Source organism: Euprymna scolopes, chromosome 33 (assembly GCF_053919585.1).
Source record: "Euprymna scolopes isolate OS-2025 chromosome 33, ASM5391958v1, whole genome shotgun sequence".
NCBI classification, from domain to species: Eukaryota; Metazoa; Mollusca; class Cephalopoda; order Sepiida; family Sepiolidae; genus Euprymna; species Euprymna scolopes.
This window is the reverse complement of record NC_136514.1, coordinates 11159335-11180164: the sequence shown is the minus strand read 5'-3', so window position 1 is coordinate 11180164 and position 20830 is coordinate 11159335. Positions and strand designations below refer to the sequence as shown.

Here is a 20830-nt window from a genome sequence, read left to right as displayed (position 1 = left end):
CTGTTCGCTCATGCATGTAGTATTGTTGCCGTATCTGGGCTGGTACATCTGCCACTTGTCTTTCGCTCCTTGACAAGATTCAAAAAAGAGCCGTCAACCTAATAGACCCTGAACTACCAACTAAACTCCAACCTCTGTCTCCTTGCCGAAACGTAGCATCATTGTACCTGTTTTATAAGAATTTCAATGGCGAGTGCTCTGACGAACTTAAAGCATAAGTACCCCCTCGACAAGCCCGATAATCAGCAAAATCCCACCCCTACATTGTAGAAGCCCTAGATGCAGTAATACCTTCTTCTTTAATAGTTTTTTTTTCTCTCAGACTGCTGCACTTTGGAATTCCCTCCCGGGCGCCTGCAAATGCAGAAATTAAAGTGTAATGTAATACATCTCACTGCCAAACTCTCTAAATAGTATCCCTGCAAATCTGCGCCCGAGTAGTAGCCCCTCACAACTAAGTGGCTCTGTGCGTTGTTAGGAGTTAATGTACAATAAAAAAAAAAGAACCTAAAATTTCGGTTGACATGTTAGGCCTGCAAAAAATAACCCTACAATTCCCGTGTAAGCATCTCCATCTTAACAAGCAACCATCCATCCACTGACAATAAAGATATATTTTGTAGTTTCATATATCACTGTGCTATTATTATTTTAAACAAAGACGAAATTCAACATAAGACTAAGAAAAAAAGAATAATTTTCATTACGCTGTTAAATTCTAAATGTTATACCACGCAGGTAAAACTTAAAGAGAAAGTGGTATCAAGTTTATGTATGCTCGAGTTCTGCTCCTTATACGTCGAGATTTCCCCATTGCCAAAACATCAAAGAAACTTGGAATTTGTGTTGATTGTGTTCATGTTCTTGTTAAAGGCAGGGTATAAGCGATGTCCTCATCAAATTTCATCTCAACAATTATGTTGGTTGAGTGTGTCGAATTTGACAATGTAAGTTTTTTAAGATACTACAGTCGATGTTTCTTGGCTAGTCGCTAAATCATCCAAACAGGCGTCTTGAAACTTCTTGCTAGCCTCTCGAACAAACACGAACGTTAATTTCGAGTGGGAAATAGTCCATCGTAACAGTGGCAAGCAGATAAGTGTTTGTCTATGACCCGATGTAATTTTGATAGCGCATTGTTTATGATTTTGGAGCGATTAAGAAGTTATAATAACTAATTTTATGGCGATGGTTACAGAGAGAGAGAGAGAGGGGGTGGAGAGAACGGGAGAGAGAGAGAGAGAGAGTACTAAGCAAATGTTAATAAAAAAGCGTGAGGGGAGAGTGCGATACAGCTTTTTTCGGCGACATGAGGATATCTAAAACAGAGATAGAGCCTGGGAGAGAGAAAGAAAGAAAAGAGAAAGGCTGGTGTGATTGAGAGAGGCTGAGGAACAAGTAAGAGTGGTTGATGACTGACATAAGGAGATAGATTGAGGAGAAGAAAGAGACAGCAGAGAGAGAGAGAGAGAGAGAGTATAATTACCTGAGCAAGAACGATTGCTGGGGAGAGAGAAAGTGTGAGATAGTGATCGCCGACGATACGATGATAGCTAAAGGAAAAGAAAGAGAATGGGGGGGAGCAGAGAGAAATAAACATTCTAAGAATGACTGAGCGATATTGAGCTACAGAGAGAGCGAGAGAGCGAGAGAGAGAGAGAGTGAGTATGTGAGTGAGTGAGAGAGAAAGAAATCATGTGATACAGTTATTGCAGACGACAAAAGCATAGTTAGACGGAGAGAGAGAAATAGAGAGAGAGGGAGAGAAAAGAGAGTCTGAGCATCACCAAGCGAGAGCTGGGTAGAGATATATAGTGTGATACTGTGGTTGCAGATGGCATGTCCATAGTTAGACGGAAAGAGAAAGAGAAAATAACAGAAAAAGAGAGAGAGAGAGCGAGAGAGAGAGTGTGTGCGTGAGAGAGAGAGGGAGGGTATATAAAGAGAAATAGAGTGAGAAAGTGATTGTCGACGACACAGGAATGATTAGAGACAACGAGAAAGAGAGAGATGGTGAAGCTGAGAATAAACGAGCGTATATTTTAGAGAGAGAGAGAGAGAGAGAAAGATCGTGAGAGAGTGAGCGCAGACAGTATGATGAGAACTAGAAATAGAGAGAAGTATATGGTGAGTGGGCAGAGGCTGGAGACCAAGAGTCACAAAAAAGTGCGAGAAGGAAAGAGAAGGTGAATGGACACTCATAGATTGTCAAATAAAAGGTGCCGATTACGTTAACTCTTAGCAGATATCACACACCTTGTGTTTCTTGTTAATACGAAAGTCATACAAAGGAGGAGAAACTTGGATTTATCAACAATGACGAAAGTTGGGAATTGAGTAGATAAACTATTTTCGCTCTGCCACCGTAAGTTTCATATTATTCACTTGACTCCAAGGTTTTTGTGTTCTTGTTTATTGTAATCTTCCTACTTTAACCTTTTTCATTCACAAAAAGAATCATATTTCAACAAAGACAAAAGTTCTCTTACATATGACCATTTTTAAAAATTTTTTTCAGAAAGGTTATCAAATTTTATTCTCGGTCATGACGTCAATTCGTTGATAATAATTGGTCCTTACTCTCTTCCTTCTTCTTCTTCTTTCGCTCCCTTTCCTCTCTCTGACACACACACACAAACACACACACAAACACACACACACAAACACACACACACACACAAACACGCACACACAAACACACACACACAAACACACAAACCCACACACACAAACACACAAACACACACACAAACACACAAACACAAACACACACACAAACACACACAAACACACAAACACACACACACATTATATACAACATGCCAGCTGATATAAAAAAGACCGCTCGGCAATTTGAAAAGATATCCAGAAAAATCGAAAAAAGAATAACGCTGTCATGTTCAAACAGACGTGTTTGACTACTGACTTGCTGCCAATATATATATATATATATATATATATATATATATATATATATATATATATATATATATATATATATATATATATACGGATAAATATATTATTTAATTATTGAAATTCTTTGATAATAAGTAATTTGTATATTTATTTATTTGGGGACTGTTATCCTCATCTTGATAATTATTGTTGACGACCTGACGAAGGTCAAAGTAAGAGTCGACGGGAAAGTCGTGAAACAGCAACTATACAGACGAAAGACGCGTACGAAGACAAATCGGGGGTTTCTTGACTGGATAAAGTCTTCTGACTAGGAATAATTATCACTTCCTATAATGATTATCCCGTAGACATGAAATAGCAGTATCAGTATGTTAATTATTAATATCTATTTAATATATGTATGCATGTATATATATATATATATATATATATATATATATATATATATATATATATATAATGATAAAAGTCCACGTATGCTACTATGATAGTGATTTAAAGATTACGAGGGGTTTTGAAGCATGAAAAACGATGTTACTTTTCGTATTTAATATTTTTATTGTTGTGTTTTATATTTCAAGCGGACCTCCGCTCTTGGTCACAAAAAAGTATCGAAATGAAAAAAAAAATAATATTTTGATATTTTTTGTGACCAAGAGCGGAGGTCCGCTTGAAATATAAAAAAATAACAATAAAAATATTAAATACAAAAAGTAACATCGTTTTACATATAACCCTTAAATCACTATATATATATATATATATATATATATATATATATATATATATATATATATATGTATATATATATATAAATATGTATATATATTCAATAAGGGAGTAATCACCAACAATGTGTGTTTTTTAACATTATTTTATTATTCCGTGTCTTGGTTTTTCATTGGGAATTATGTTTGGATCATTGTAATAATGTTTTTAAGTCATTGAAATCGTTTTTACGCGCGTTTCAGACGTTTTGTGATGCGTCCTCGTCAGAAATTATTTTCAAATGTGTTGGAGATGTAAAAATGGCGATTTTCGTAGTTAATTTGAAGTTTTTCCAATGGGTGGAGGCTTGTAAGTGTTTATTATTCATTGGCATGCTCAATTTTTATTACTCTTTTATTGCTCTTTTATTGGGATTGTCGAAGGAGACTGCTGATCTGGCTATCTCTTTCTGCTAATGTTTTTTCTTTTCCTTTAGGGTGGGGTAGTGTGTGTGTGTGTGTATGTATGTGTGTTTGTGTGTGTGTGTGCGCGTGTTTGTGCGTGTGTGTGTTTGCTTTTGTTGGTTTGGGAATGTGTATATTGTTTTATAGTATTTTGGGGTTATTTGCTTCCTTAGGAAGGCGACCGTGGTCCGAGATGAGGTCGTTACTAATGTGTATGTGTGGGGAGGGGTGACTACCTCTTTTGAAATAAGGGTAGGGGTGCTTTCATTCTATTTTGATATTTATTTTTTGGATTCTTGGATTTTAGTATTGTGATTTTTCGTTTCAGTCTTTTCGGATATTCCTTATATTATGTTTGTTTAGAAAGAGCAGTGTATTTAAAATATGTATAGGGGATTTGTTAATGTTTCTATTTATTTGTCTCCCCATGTGGGTATGGCCAGACCCAGGATCGGTTCCTAGTGTGGAGAAGATTTTGTTCCCCAGAGGGGGCATTGGAGGGGGTATAGGTATGGGAGGGGGATGATAGAAGGGATGATAGTTGTTTCAGTCATGAGGGGGTTCTCCTCCACTGACTGAGGAGGGAGCGAGGTGTTGGAACAGATATTATACTATGGTTCTAAGTGTTTCCTAGTGTTGTTGGTTTCGAGGTTAAGTAGGGTTGGTATTGTTCAGTGTGTTGTATTAGAGATAGGGGGGGTATGTCTGTGTGTGGTTGTATGCGCGCACGTGTGTGTGTTTTAATGTGTCGGTTATGATTTATGTGTGGGTGTGTATATGTGTATGTGTATGGATGTGCATGCGAGTGTACTTTGCATTTCATGTTTTTGTGTGATGATATAAGGCTCTGTTCAGTTCAGGAATTAATCTGGTGATGAAGTTTTTTTCCTGTGTAAGTAAATAAAAATAATTGTCTGTTTGGAAGATTGGCATTATTTTAAAGCTGTTTCCACTGCATGTGTGTACGTGTTTTGAAACATAGAGGTGTCTGTTATCTGCAATTTTGATGTTGCTCTTATGTAATGCCACTATTGCTGAAATTTTTGGTGGCGCCTATGTAGGATTTGTTGCATGTTGTGCATCTTAGTGCATATACTACATTTCTGGAGGTGCAATTTAGATCCTTTTTTATTTTGAATGTTTGTGCTGGTTTTTTGAATGTGTATGTGTTACCTCCTATTATTTATTTACTTACACAGGAAAAAAAACTTCATCGCCAGATTCACTCCTGAACTGAACAGAACCTAATACCATGTTGGGATTTTGAATGTGTATGTGTTACCTTCTATTATTATGTCACATACTCCACATCGCGGTTTGTTGCAATGTTCAAAAATACACATTGTTGGTGACTACTCCCTTATTTAAATATACATCTTTCTTTCGTTGGAATTTCTTAACCCTTTATATATATATATATATATATATATATATATATATATATATATATATATATATGAGACAATAAGAATGGAAAATGAATTCACAAACACTATATATATTGGAAAATATAGAATGATTCATTTATTTAATAAGGATATGCATACAATTATTTGGGAGATAAAGGGGACTCTTTATACCAAGGTATTTCGAAGCTTTATGCTTTTCATCAGAAGAGAGAAGGTGCAAAGTAACCTAATGGGGGTATGACGTCTAACGAGGAAATTATCAGAAACGAAATAAGTAATTTTGTTTTTGTTAGGGGAAACCATATTGAAATCTAAGATAAAGGAGGAGTGTATTATATAAAGTATAGTGTCAAAAGGAGTATAGTCTGCAGCAGTCATTTTATATCATAGTTTTCCTTTTCCTAGAGAGGTTGCCTTCACCACGGCTTACAGAGCCCTCTCCACCCACCATGCCATTTGATTCATGACTGGAACTAAGGTTGCTAGGCACCAGAACATATTCCACATGCCGGTGGGTTATATGCCGCAGCTTACAGGGCCTAAGCTCCTCTAGAGTTTTTTTTTTTTATAATCAAATAAAATAATTGGTTCTAATAGTTTGCTTGAAGCAGTAATTACTGAATAAAACACTTAATTTAAGTGCATGCGTACAAGACAAAACCTGAAAAAAGCAACTGACGATACAATGGTGAAACGCACTGTGCAGTTTTACTTTTATTGATTAATTCATGTGGGTATATGTATAACTATACATATGTACGTATATATATATATATATATATATATATATATATATATATATATATATATATATATATATACTAGCTGTACCCGGCCACGTGTTGTTGTGGCTCAGTTTGTTAAAATGGAACACATGTGAAAGTAGAGAAAAGTTTTATTCTTTTTTTCAAGAGAATGTACAAATTTTTTATTTTTTAACAGATGTTAAGAAAATAAACAGAAAAAATCTTCCATCATTAATTATGCAAAAAAATAAATAAAATGTTGATTTAGTGTTTCAATATGCTTATAAATTACGATAAAACTTGCTGAGTATGCACTGTTTTACGGTTGTTGTAAAAATGGAACGGAAACTTAAATTTCGCTTCGTTTTAATCTTTCTTAATTTTTTAATTGTGCCCCCCCCTTCAAACGAATATAATCAAAACAGTAACATTCAACAATTGTACTTTATGTATATAAAACACAAAATATTTATTAATTTTTTTTTTTAAGTTAATAACGAAAGGGAAATAATTACATTTTTAAACGAAAAAGTCTGTTTGGTATATCTTTTTGTTATTTTTTACATAAGTCCAGCTTACCATTCACATTGGAAATGTCGCCATTTATAGGTTGTCGGGTACGTTTACAATGAATAAACACTCCAATCTAGTAGATGTATCAGAATCTTTGTAGGAATTTGTTACACCCCTATCACGAAACTGCGAATAAAATATAAAAATCTCGTAATTTCTCTTTTTAAAGTGGGTTGTTTATTTTCTTTATGGATGATACTTCCAAAATAAACTATTAAAGTTGTTTTAAAAGTAATAGAAATATTTTTTTTTTATTTTTTAAAAAACAATAATGAATTTTACGAACTCAATATTTTTCAATTTTTTAACTTTAAAAATCTATCAAAATTTTTCTATTGATTCTATTTTTACGATATTTTCAGGGTCAATGTGAAATTTTATGGTCTTTCCAATAAACCGAATATAATATTTCAGACATACGTTTTTTTATTCACGCCCCCCCCCCATTTTCAAGTGTCTAGTAAAAAGTAAATAATTAATTTACACACCAAACCTTTATATATCACAAATTGAAGAGAAAAGGTCAATAAGTAATATATTCAAATTTAAAACAAAAAAAGTAGTGTATTTTAGAAATTTACCTGTAAAGCTCGAAGTTTAAAACCTGTTTTATTAAACCACGTTGTTTGTTTTTTCTTTTGTTTTTTTATGAAACCTTGGTCCTTGCTCCTTTAATTGAAAAATATTAGAGCTTTAATTACATTTTTCGAGTAGTTATAAGCTTGGAAAGACAGGGGGTAGAATAATTCACGCCTCCCATTTTGAAATGTATATTAAAAAGTAAATAATTTATTCACCAAAGTGTTATATATCACAACTTGAAGAGAAAAGGTCAATAAATAATAGAATTTAAAACAAAAAAGTAGTGTTTTTTAGAAATTTACCTGTAAAGTCCGAAGTTAAAACCTTTTTTTTTTTTAAACATTTTTTTTTAATGAAACCTTGGTTCTTGCTCCTTTAATTGGAAAAAGTTTAGGGATTGAGTTAAATTTTTCGAGGAGTTATAAGCTTGGAAAGACGGGGTGGAATTATTCACTATTTTTCACGAAATTTCTTACACACCTACCAATCTACCCATGTAAAGAACGGCTTTCGGAATAGACACCCTTAACCTTGCCAGAATACCCGAAAAGCTATAAAGTTGAAGTGTCGAATCTACCCATGTAAAGAACGGCTTTCGGAATAGACACCCTTAACCTTGCCAGAATACCCGAAAAGCTATAAAGTTGAAGTGTCGAATGTGAACAATGAGTTGGACATAAGGTAAAAATGTACCGAATTTAAAAGGGAACGAAATTCAACTTTCCGTTCCATTTTTACAACAACCGTAAAGCAGAGCATTCTATGTAAATTTTACCTAACTTACTGTATTAATGCTATTTTTTTTAAGCAAGAAAAGAAAAAGGTAAATATCCAGATACGCTACTACAGAACACCGACCACTCTAATTTGTTTTTTTAGAGGTAATTGAGGTCGCTGACAACGAATCTGATAGTCAAACTTGGGGCAAATTTACCGTTTGCATGGTATTTACCCCTGAACCCACGAACTTCTTTCCACCATTTTGCAGCTTCCGTTTATGCTACGCGCATGCACGCTGTAGCATAAACGACGACTTCACCAAGCAAACTACGTTGGGGGGGGGAGGGGACTTTTTTTCCAGGACATAGAATTTTCTAATTTTCAAAAATACATTATAGCGCTTTTTGGATGAAAAATTTAAAATTAACTGAAAAAGAAATAAAATAAGAAAAAGAAAGCACACCAAGTTGGAGTAGGGGGGTAATTTATCTGGGTTTTTTTTACCTAGAACATAGAATTTTCAAATTTTCCGCAAGTAACGCACCGACATTTACCAATTAGAACACCATTTAACATTTTCCGAAGATTTTACTTTGTACATTGGGGGCGCGAGTGGGGGGGCGGATGTGATGTTGGGGCGTGCGTCCAAACAAATTAGAGTGGTCGGTGTTCTGTAGTAGCGTATCTGGATATTTACCAAAAAAATTTAGGTTTGGCTATAAATTCCTAAACTCATTTCACCCTAAATAATTTAGGTGACTGAAATAGGAATCTAATTAAATCTTTAATTTCCTGAATAGTATGCGATAATTCATTTTTCTTCGAGTTATATCAAATTCATTAATACGGACTTTAGGGGCTTTTTTCGTAATGTTACTGTAAAAATTATTTTTGATTGTTACAAATTACGATGCTTTAAAAAAAGCAAAAATAAATTCTTGCGTTTTTTATTTACTACTGAAAACCATAACTTTAGTAAAGGTATTTTTGTTTAAACAAAATAAAACATTTTAACTAAGACTTAAGTAAAAATAATTAGTTCATTATATTCTGCGATCATAATTTGAAAAATACTGCAATTTTCATTAAAATTCGTTAATTTCCTGATTTTTGGTGAATTTTTAAGTAAAGGGAGGAGTCAAAATGTGTATACACTTTGAGCGTCGGCGTTCATTTTGCGACCACGTGTGGTTAATTTAAATCAAATTTCAATCACATGGTTACATTATCAATAATCATGTAATTAAACCCATTGAAAATTTACCGATATTGTAAACACATTCTGTTTACATTAAGCCTGTAGTGTGTTTTTAGTGATGCAATGTTGTCAACTGAAATTTTAAAAAAACCCGCGAGATCAGGAGAATCCTACAATAAAAAAATTATAAATATAGTATATTCAATATATAAAATGTTCCGTGTTTTCTCACTATATGTTTCTGGAATTATATTGAAGCGGTTAGCTCCCTAGAGGCTTACATATTATATCAGCTAGTTTTGCCTGTTTTTTTCAGAGAGGATATTTTTTTGCAGGAAACAAATCATAAACTCAAACTTTTTATAATAAAAGTTAAATTGAAATATACTGCAAATTAAACATCACAATAATGGTGCAACATATTTTGAAATTAGATTAATAAAAAACAAAAAAACTTTGTTTAGCATAGCAAGCGACAAACTTTTTCCTGGCCTTATATAATAAAGAAAAGATGTGTAAATTAAAAAATTAGGAAGATAAACAAATGAATTATGTTTTTTTGTTTTTTTTTACTTATCGAGTTAACAGAAACTGAAATCTTTCAATTCGTGGCTGTGAAATGAATCGAACCGGAAGTTCAGTTTTATCAACAGAACAGATTCGCAGTAACGGTTAAAAAATATATTCATTTTATTTAATATTTTAATAATTCGCGAGGTAAATTTATTTTAATAACGTAAAAACATACCTTGACTCTAAAGATGGGTTGTCTGAAAATTTCAAATAAATTGGTAACGTAGAAATATGGTTTTATTCTTTTGTAACGAACCAAATTTACATTTATATATATATATATATATATATATATATATATATATATATATTATAATATATATATATATATTTCTGTAGAAATATTGTTCTTATAATATATACCAGTCCTTATTTAAGGAGCTCAATGTAATAACAGAGCAATACAGTGAAAAAATGACAAAAATCTATATTCCAAAATTCATGATGTTGACCATCATATTATTTATTCCTTTAATCCAGTTGACATTTAAAATTCTTGACAGTAATGTTTCGTAGAGCAAATTCAGACATTTAATTATTATATCAATCAATGAATCTATTATGTACATGTGTGTGTGTGCGTGTACATGTATTATATAATATATATAGAGATATATGCATATGTATATATATATATGTATATATGTATATATATATGTATATATATATGTATATATATTGTGTATGCGTATTGTGTATTATACAATGGATGTATATATATATATATATATATATATATATATATATATATATATATAATACAATATTTTACCTGTAGGATGTGCCACAATAAAAATTTTTACATATAAGATATATAACGATAAAAAAATACCCTTGATAGCCCTTGGCGAAGTATCAAGTATTCAGCTACTGACAAGATTAGAATTACATTACAATCTCATGTAGTGAGTTCAATCCCGGCTACGGCTGCGCTGAATAGAAGATATTCTTACTTGCATCAGGGTGTCGGTTACTGACTCCGTGAACCTTAATTTCGGAATATCTTCACGTTTGTCAGGCGTGTGTTCGACTTTATATGTTTAACTGTGTTTATTAATGCGTGAGGTATTTTTAGACGCAAGGATGGATTTTTATTGGAAAGGAAATCCAGCTCCCTAAAATTGGTATCTAAATGCGAATTGAAACAAGATTAAAAATTGCATCAGTCTCAAAGGATTATTTATTGACAAGGGAGAGAAATGAGAATGTATGATATTAGAACCGATAATACACTTAGCTCCTTGCTAAAATGCTGTCGATTCTATATATATGTCTATATATTTAAAAAAACTGACTCATGTTTCCTATTATTTGATTTTGTTTTTGTCCCCTTTTCCCCAGTTGGCTCTTATTGACGTAATTAAGAAAAAATGTCTAATAGGCGGTAGGTGTGCACAGTATTATTAACATGGTTAGAAGACTGATAAAGTTTCATCAAAATTTTGCTAACACTCATCAAACGGGAGGAAAAGATAGGTAAAAAATCCGATATGGATTTTTTTTTTTTTTTTTTACTATCTGCAATTTTATTGGCATGAAGGCTCAAAGGTCGTGTATTGCGGATCTAGTAAAAAGCAGGTGTGGTTCTTTAGAATAAAATCTATATTTAATTTTAAAATACAGAAAATCTATTTAAAAAACTTTAAAATATAATGTACGTACCCCTCACCGAACAAAGATATCATATTCCACTAATCACGTAAATAATCAAGTTAGAAAATTAAATAATCAACTTGAAAAGTTATTATTTTTTTCGGAGAAATAGATAAAGGGGAGCCAAATATTTTTAGACGAATAGATAAAGGAGGGACAACTCAATTCAAAGTATCGAGATCGACAACAGCTTTGTAATAGATAATATTTTTCTATATAATAAAATCTACTGGATCAATTTAAGTGATTTTTGCAACATAACATATTCGTTCTGTGACATGTACGCACACGATAAATATTTCTCTGCAATTTAGATTTCTTTTAAAATAGGTTGAATTCTTAAAGAAGATCAAATCAGTTTATACATTTTCCCGATTAGTTTTTGTTTTGTTGTTGTTGATTGCAGATAAGTAAATATGTTTATTTCATTAAATTGAAAATCAGTGTTCCAAATCACGACAATTATATTCTCCAGCAGTGTTAATTTCCGTTTATCATGGGTAGGAAAGATGCAATCTCAATATGAAGTGGGTTATTACAAAGATGCAGTGTTATGTGAATTAATCTGATCACTGTTCTCATCTTGAATGTCATTTTCACAACGCTGCGATCGATGTAACCTCCGGCGTTATTTAGGTGTATCTTGTCGAACGCGATAATTTGGTCGAATGGAAGTATTTATTTACTTAACGGAGGTGAGTGTTATTGTTCCGTAAGCCATAACTGGAGAGACGTCCTAAGTAATTCGCAAGTGTATTTTCCGGTCGCCACACTAGGAATTGAACCTGAAACTTTCAAGAGAATAACATGTTTACAATTGAATTTTCCAAATATTTTAACTACTGCGCCACTGGTCTGCAAGCTACCCTCATTAAGTAAATAAAAGGTTCCGTTCGAAATTCAGTCCAAATTCCCAAGTTCGACAGAAACATTCTGAGTTCGACAAGATACACCTGAAGAAGGCCAGAGATTACATCGACCGAAACGTTGTTAAAATGACACTCCAGAATCCAAATAATACGAAATAAAAATCTTAATCTTTAAAATTCAGAAAAAAAAATGCAAAGTGTATTTGCTAATAACTTGATTTAAAACGCCTATTAATTGTACAAGTTTGGATATACGTGCGTCGAAGCAATCGGGTATAAAGTATATAACGAGCACTCTTCTCATGTGGTTAAACATAGTTACGATTTTAATGAGCATTTCTGTGGAAATTAAGCTAACAATATGTTTTATTAGATGTCGGTTAGTGGAGTTTTATGGTTGTCCTGGTCAGCTCATTAATCGTTTTATTTTTCAGAAATATATTTTGTTATTGGACATTGCAATAGATGTAAACTATAAGAAGTTTTAAAATCTGTTAAGGAGACGTTGACATGCCGTAATATTATTGTTGTTATCTATAACGATCGTTTTTTCTCATGAATTAGTTCCTTGTAGTCTAGGCGTTCTTTAAGCCTTTATGTATGCATTATCGTCACACATTTAGGGACGTTTGACTGTCGTAAGGGCGATCGGGGTTTGATCCCGGCTTTAGGTAGTTGCCTGTCTAGCCGCACTGATGAGCGAAACAGTACTGTATGTGGATGACTATAATGTTCCTGATCTTGATTTGAGCATATTGGGAAGTGATACACGAGATAAATTTAGCGGATTAAGCGAGGCTCTTTTAGTAAACAAACCGAGCTTAGGTATTCGGACGATGTCAAAACATCATTAATTCACTGCCCGCACAGCAGCTGCTGATTGGCGTAATGGTTCAAAGCCTTGACTGTCGTACGTGCGATCGAGTTTCGATCCTGGCTTGAGGTAGTTGCCTATCTAGCCGAACTGATGAGCAGTGATATAGCGAAACAGTACTGTCCGTGGATGACTATATAAATGTGTATATATATATATGTGTGTGTGTGTGAATATATATATATATATATATATATATATATATATATATATATGCTATACTATACTATTCGTGCCATGATATCGGTCGATGTGGCTTAATATGGTGAAACTGAAAAAAATCATCAAAAAAAAGAGAGAAAATGCATGTTTTTATATGCTTGAGTTCCCAGTACTTGTACATACACAATTTTTGTTGTTCCTTTTTCCCAGTAGATATAGAAATTTTCTGGTTGGACGACTCTAGAATATGCAGCATACAATTGTTCATGTGAGAAACAGTCAGTGTGTAGATGTAAGCTACACAACTTAGAGATTGCTCTTGAGCTTTGTTGATAGTGATTGCAACCGACATTCGCATCGGAAATTGTAATCTTCTTAATTAAGTTTGCGTATCTTGTGGAATAATAGGAATGCGTGGAATGATGACATTTTCACCTTTGTCAGGATTATTGCTTCTATGATATTGTTCGTTAATTCTTTTTTTTACAGCAGGTCGCGTGCCGCGCAAAGCTTGGGCAGGTTGATATTTCGCAACATGATAATTGGCCAATTTTCAATTGCAGTACACGCGGTGACATCCGTGGCAAATCTAGTGACTTCAAAAATTATGTTGGATAATTAACCGCTTCGTCTGTTTCCACAACAGTGTCGAGAGACTTGTATTTGACTACTTCACTTGGAGTTTTAAGCTGAATAAGTTCGTTAAGTTCATGGACATTTTTGCTTTGAACTGCAAGAATAGCTCGTACATTCAGCCAACTGGAATTCTTATAATTGGTTTGAATACCTGGAAAAATCTTTTTCGACGACTCTCTTTTGATGTAACTAAATTACAGAAGTTATGAGGCAACGAAATTCGCCCTGAACTCGGACTAGTCAACACTTTTCCGTTCTCAATTTCCAACAAATGATACGTAAATATTTATGCGGATCGATCGTTCTGCAGCTGGACACGCATATTTTAAGTAAGAAATTATATCTTCACATGGCGTCAAAAAGTAGAATCGTTGAGACAAGCATTTATATTATCTGCTGGTGTTGATCGAGGAATTACAGGTAACGTTTATGTGAAATCTCATGCAATCAAGATTAATGCATTACCGAATGGTGTGACATTGCCACGCAATCTTGCAAGGATCGATCAAGAATCTCAAGTAATATTTTGTGTGTCATTGTGCATTCACCCAAGATTGCATTTCTGCAATATTTTCCCATTCTAGATGTTTTGGAGATATTGAGCATGGGGTTTTAATAAATTGAATGTTTAATAGTAATTTCAAAACAGAATGAGCGGTTCTTCCACCTTGTAGAAAGGTCGCAGCTGTTCCGGATAAAACAAGAGGTATGGCTATGTACTTTTGTGATCGAATGGCTGCCAAAATCAATTTAATTAGGACGATTTTACCAGTTCCTCCTAGTGTTGTTTTAATAAGCAGTAATTTTCAAATAAGTTTCTTTTCTCACTTTAATTAATTTAGATGACTAAAATAGGAGTAGCGGAATTGGAGATAGATATATATAGAGAGAGGTAGATAGAAAGGTAGATAGATAGAGAGGTAGATAGAGAGATAAAAAGAAAAAGAGAGATATAGAGGGATTGGGAGATAAGGATATAGAGAGACAGAAAGAGGGGGAAGGGAAGGAGAGACAGACAAAAAGGGAAAGAGACAAAGGGAGAGAGAGAGAAAGAGACAGATGGAGTTAGCAAGAGGCAGGGAACCAGAGATGGATCGGCATGGAGAAAGAGAGAGAGCAGTAGTGAGAGAGACGGAGATAGAGAGAAAAAAGATAGATAGAAAGAGGGAAAATATAGAGAGATAGAGGGAGAGGTACAGAGGGAAGGAGAAATACAGTGAGAGGGAGAGAAAGAGAGATAAAGATCGAGAAATAGAGATGGAAATGGAAAAAAGAAAGAAAGCGGAAGGGAAAAGAGATAGAGGGGTGATAGAGAGACAGATAAGGAGATAGAGAAAGAGAGGGAGAGATGGGTGAAGAAAGAGAGAGACAGAAAGAGAAAGAGAGAGAGGTAGAGAAACAGACGCTTAACTGCCGAAGACAAAATCAACTTTGGCCAAACTATGGAAATACTAATTAAGGACATTGACAGAAAATGGAAGAGAAACTTCAAGAACTGTAACTGGAACAATGAGAGAAAAAAACCCTCTTACTACGAACTTTAACAAATAAATAGCAAATCGCTTTAAGTAACATAGCATCCTGTCAATACGCAATAAAGACGCTACTGACAATTCCATTTACGTCCCGGTTGAACACAACACTTTTCCTTTGTATTTTAGAAGTTATGAGGATCTGTATGAGGTTGATTTAGCTGATTAATATAATAAGAAAGAAAGCTAACCATGACAATACAAAGTACGTGGTCGTTCTTCTAATCTCATATTTTGAATTTCATTTTCTCTGTGCTTCTAAAAAGTGAATTACTACTAATACTACACATTTGTGTGAGAAGCTGCATACCTACTGGACAGGACAATGCACATTCATCATCTTCGACAAATAGACAATGGCAAACTCCATCATGACAGGTAAAAAAAAGCAAATGTATTGTATTTAAAAAAATCTGATGAGGGCTTTGTTGTAAGTCGAAAATTTAAACTTTAAATAAATGAATATTTGTTTATTTTAAAAAAAAGTCCGCACGCGGTTGTTCTTCTAACCTCATGTTTTGAATACATTTTCTCCGTTTTTCTAAAAAGTGGATTACTACTAGTATATATATATATATATATATATATATATATATATATATATATATATATATTTCAAATCATAAAATTGAAATACTTAATATATATATATATATATATATATATATATATATATATATATATATATATATATATTAAGTATTTCAATTTTATGATTTGAAAAAGTTAATCTTCAAATATGGAATTTTTTATTGTTTAAAAACAAAGGATACAATTGAATAAATCTATTTCCTTAACCCATGAGTTTTCTATGCTTATTCATTTCCTCACCGGGAAAATATTAGCAAATATTTTTATTGGCTTGCAACTTATTTGGTAAAAGCAATTCGCATAGAAAATTAAAATTTAAAAGTTTTTAAAACATTTTAGTTAAGGGAATTGGGTAGGCAGAAAAAGGAACTGAATGTTAAATCTTGAAATGGAAATTCCTGAGAGTAAGAAGCTGAAGAAATCCATCAGGTCTTGTAATGCATCTAATGCCAATCACATACGAACATATTTCCTTCATTTCACCGTTGGTTATATAAGATTATCGGCAAAGATTTTGTTTATATATATATACATATATATATATATATATATATATATATATATATATATATATATATATATATATTTCTAATAAAGTCGATGATGAAGGTTCTCATATTGGATTTACCTCTTTTTACTATTAGGTCCGATTTGACTAGGGACAGACTTCTCTTTGGACAACTGCACTGCCCGGAGAAAAACAATTTTCATTATTTTAGACGTTGTGAATATATATATATATATATATATATATATATATATATATATATATATATATATATATATATATATACCCGCCAAAGGTGTTTTTATATAAGATTCAAAAATTAAATTCAAGTGGTACATCCAATTAGTGAATAAAAATATATCCGAGGGCAAAATAAAAGAACGGTTTATCAAAGAATAATAGTAATTAAAAATCAGATGCAGCTTTGGTGAGCATATTTATAAAATCGCATAAACGAAAATATTTATACTTTCTATGCCTGAAAAATCTCAAATATAAATTCAATTCTACATTCTTATTAAATTCGATAATAAGAGACAATGGGGGTAGGGGCGTGAGAAAAGTTTGTATGGAGGAGGAAAGAAAGAAAGAAAAAAGAAAATATCTTGTGATAGCTGGCACGTGCTTATTCAGACAATGTAGGTCAAGGTAGTTTGAGCATGATTATTCACACGATACAGGTTAAGGTTTTAGTCGTTTGCATAGCAAAATTAATTATCATTTTATTATGTAGATATATATACATACACATATATGTATATATGTATATATATGTATGCATATATATGTATATATATGTATATATCTATATGTATATATATGTATGTATATAGATACATATATATGTATGTATCTATATGTATATATATGTATATATGTATGTATATATATATATGTATGCATATATATGTATATATATTTATATATCTATATGTATATATATATGTATGTATATATATACATATATATATATGTATCTATATGTATATATATATGTATATATGTATGTATATGTATATATATACATATATATATATATATAATCGGAAAGTGATTATTGAAATGTCATACAAATTAATTAAAAACCAAGATCAAAGTATGTTGTTTACATTATTACGCATTAATGACGTTATAATTAGTATTTCCGAACGATACACTTTATTAAATATAATAACATGTATGTAAATGTAAAACAATTATATATCTATATATCTCTAAACATAATAATTATTATGGAGTGTGTGTTTGCGTAAGGTTTTTAAAATAAATGAGAGTTTTCTAAAACCAATTTGGCGCTTATGATATAGGAATAAATACAAGCTACTAAGAATTCTACAACAGCATTTACAAAATGCTTCATCGACTATTTCTGAATGTGTTCGTTTTTTTTTCTATCACCAAAATAATAACCAAAAAACGTATATATATATATATATATATATATATATATATATTTTTACATAGAGGTCACCACTTATCAAGGCCCGAAGGCCACTCAGGGATAAGTGTTATTGCGTGTACAGTAATCAATGAGATAGTATTGTAGTAATCATTAGTATTGGGGGTTTTGATAGTGTATCTTACTTAAGGGGGCGGTTTGTCAGGAGTTTGTTTATGTTGGACTTGAAAGACTCCAAGTTGTAGTCAGGTGGGAAACAGGCAAGCGGCAGAGAGTTCAAGTGGCGTGCAGTTCTAAGAAAGAAGCTTTGTTCATGGAATCTACGTTTGGATTTAGGCACAGATAAAGAGTGGGGAAAATTATTGATGGTAATTTCAGCCAGACGGGTGTTTCTCGTGAAAGATTGGCGAGGGGGGACGAGGGATTGGAGCTCAAATGAGCACCTGTTACGGAAATAACGATAAAATTAAGACAGTCTCTTCTGTGGGAGATAGGTTTAAGGGAAGAGAAAAGGGCATCCCCCACTAAGCCACGAAGTCTATTTTGTACTCTGTCAAGGCAGGATAGGCTTTTTTAGCAGCTCCTGCCCAGATGTGGCAGCAGTACTCTATCCTTGGGCGTAATTGGCTTTTATACAGATAGAGAATTGCATCAGTAGTGAGATATCTTCTGGAGCGGTAGAAAGATCCCACCATTTTCCCAGCGTCCCTGGCAACAGATTTGTTATATGTGTTCCATTTCAGATCAGGAGTAAAGATTAAACCCAGAAGCTTGTCAAAAACATGGAGCCTCCCCAAGACGAGAACCATCCATTTTAGTTGATGCCAGATGGGGATCAGAGCGTTGATGATGTAAAGATAGAACTTGGCTTTAGATGCATATATATATATATATATATATATATATATATATATATATATATATATATATATATATATATTGTGACGATTGTGAGATATGTCAATATCGTATAAGGTGCACGTCACATGGGAATCTCGTCCGGAAAATGAGTTTTTATTAAATGAATAAATAAAAATCAAAAGGATCCTTAATTTTATTGGAAAAGGAAAATGATACGGACGCCATGTATCGGGAACTTTGAAGTAAAAACAAACAAAGAAAAATGTGAATCACGTAAAAAAAAATTTTTCAACATATAGACAAAGAGACTAATCATTACATTGGGGGCTCGACGGCCAAGTCAACAGAAAACTTACAAAATTGAGTTGCTTCAACTTCCCATACAACCAAGAAAGATTGATGGGATAGAAGATTGTTTCATAGAGTTAGCACTGGAGAAGCTAGAAATGATGAGAAAGAGTATCCTGATGGAAATCGGAGACAAGCTAGAATTGAAAAGCAAAATAGCAATGAGAAAAGAAAAAAAACTAATCCAAATAATATCTGAACACATGTTGGACTAGCAAATCTTTGATCTAGAGGTAATAAACAGCTAACATAGAATTAGTAAATTTCAAGCTACAGACGAGGCTAGAATTTGAGAAGGCCAAGTTAGAGCAAGAGATAAGACTAAGCGAAATTAGTTTATAAGTACGAGAACCGAACGAGTGTATGTTCAACTTAACGAAACAAGTAGGGTTAGTACCGAAATGCGTGGAAGCAACGTACACTAGTATTATCCGCACTTCGAAAATACGGCAACCAACTTAAATTGGCCGAAAGACGGGCGCTGCTTGTCCAGACCACACTCGTTGGAAAAGCACAGAAAGCGTTTACCGCACTTTCAAAGGAAGAAAGTAAAGACTACGATGTAGTTAAAAAGACAATATTTCAGAGCTTCGCACTTGTACCCGAAGCGTACAGGCAAAAGTTCAGAGTGCAAAGGAAGACTGATGTTCAGTCGTTCAAGGAGTTTGTCAATGAGAAGGAAAGATTAATAAACAAATGGTTCAGTGCGAAAAGAATGGAAGACGACACCGAAGAAATAAAACAGCTACTTTTGATGGAAGAGATGTAAAATTGCTTACCAGAGGAAATGTGAATTTACCTAAATGAAAAGAAAATCAACTCTGGTAGCGAATTAGCAATATTAACCGAAGAATATATGATAACCCGTAAGAGAGGCAAGAACCTACTTTAACAGATCGGACAAACGATCCGAGAGAACCAACTGTAAAGAGAGACAATGTGGTGGGAGGTCGGACGACACTGACAAAGAAGCCGAACCACATTGTATGCTATAAATGCGGACAGCCTGGGCATATAGCCGTTAACTGCAGGTTAGGGCGTGGACCTGAGATGAAAAAAGTAGGAGAGGCCAAACCGCAAGGACCTGTTCGATTCTGCACAGATTACAGAAAACTGAACAACGTCACCAAAGAAGACTCCTATCCAATCCCACGAATGGAAGACTGCATAGACCAAATTGGAAAGGCGAAATTTATTACCAAGTGCGATCTTCTGAAAGGATACTGGTCAGTACCTCTGACCGACCAAGCTAAACTTAAATCCGCATTTGTAGTTCCGGACGGAACATATCACTATAATGTGATGCCCTTTGGGATGAGAAATTCCCAAGCCATCTTTATGCGTCTAATGAATAAGTGTATAACAGGCATCCCAAACGTTGGTGTTTATGTAGATTACATTATCATCTATAAGGAAACGTGGTAAGCACATGTGAAGAGTATAAGACCAATCTTTAATCGGTTGGAGGAAACAAACTTTACTATCAACCTGGAGAAGAGTGA

General features: G+C 33.3%; 1 protein-coding gene across 1 annotated transcript in view; it reads left to right on the top strand.

The window, feature by feature from the left end:
- Positions 1-2151: 2151 nt before the first annotated feature.
- Positions 2152-20830, top strand: part of LOC145258140 (contactin-3-like) — a 527582-nt gene continuing 508903 nt past the window's right edge. Inside the window, exon 1 of the mRNA XM_080115925.1 lies at positions 2152-2365. The gene's annotated coding sequence lies outside the window, so the exon portion shown is untranslated. The remainder of the gene's footprint in view (positions 2366-20830) is intronic.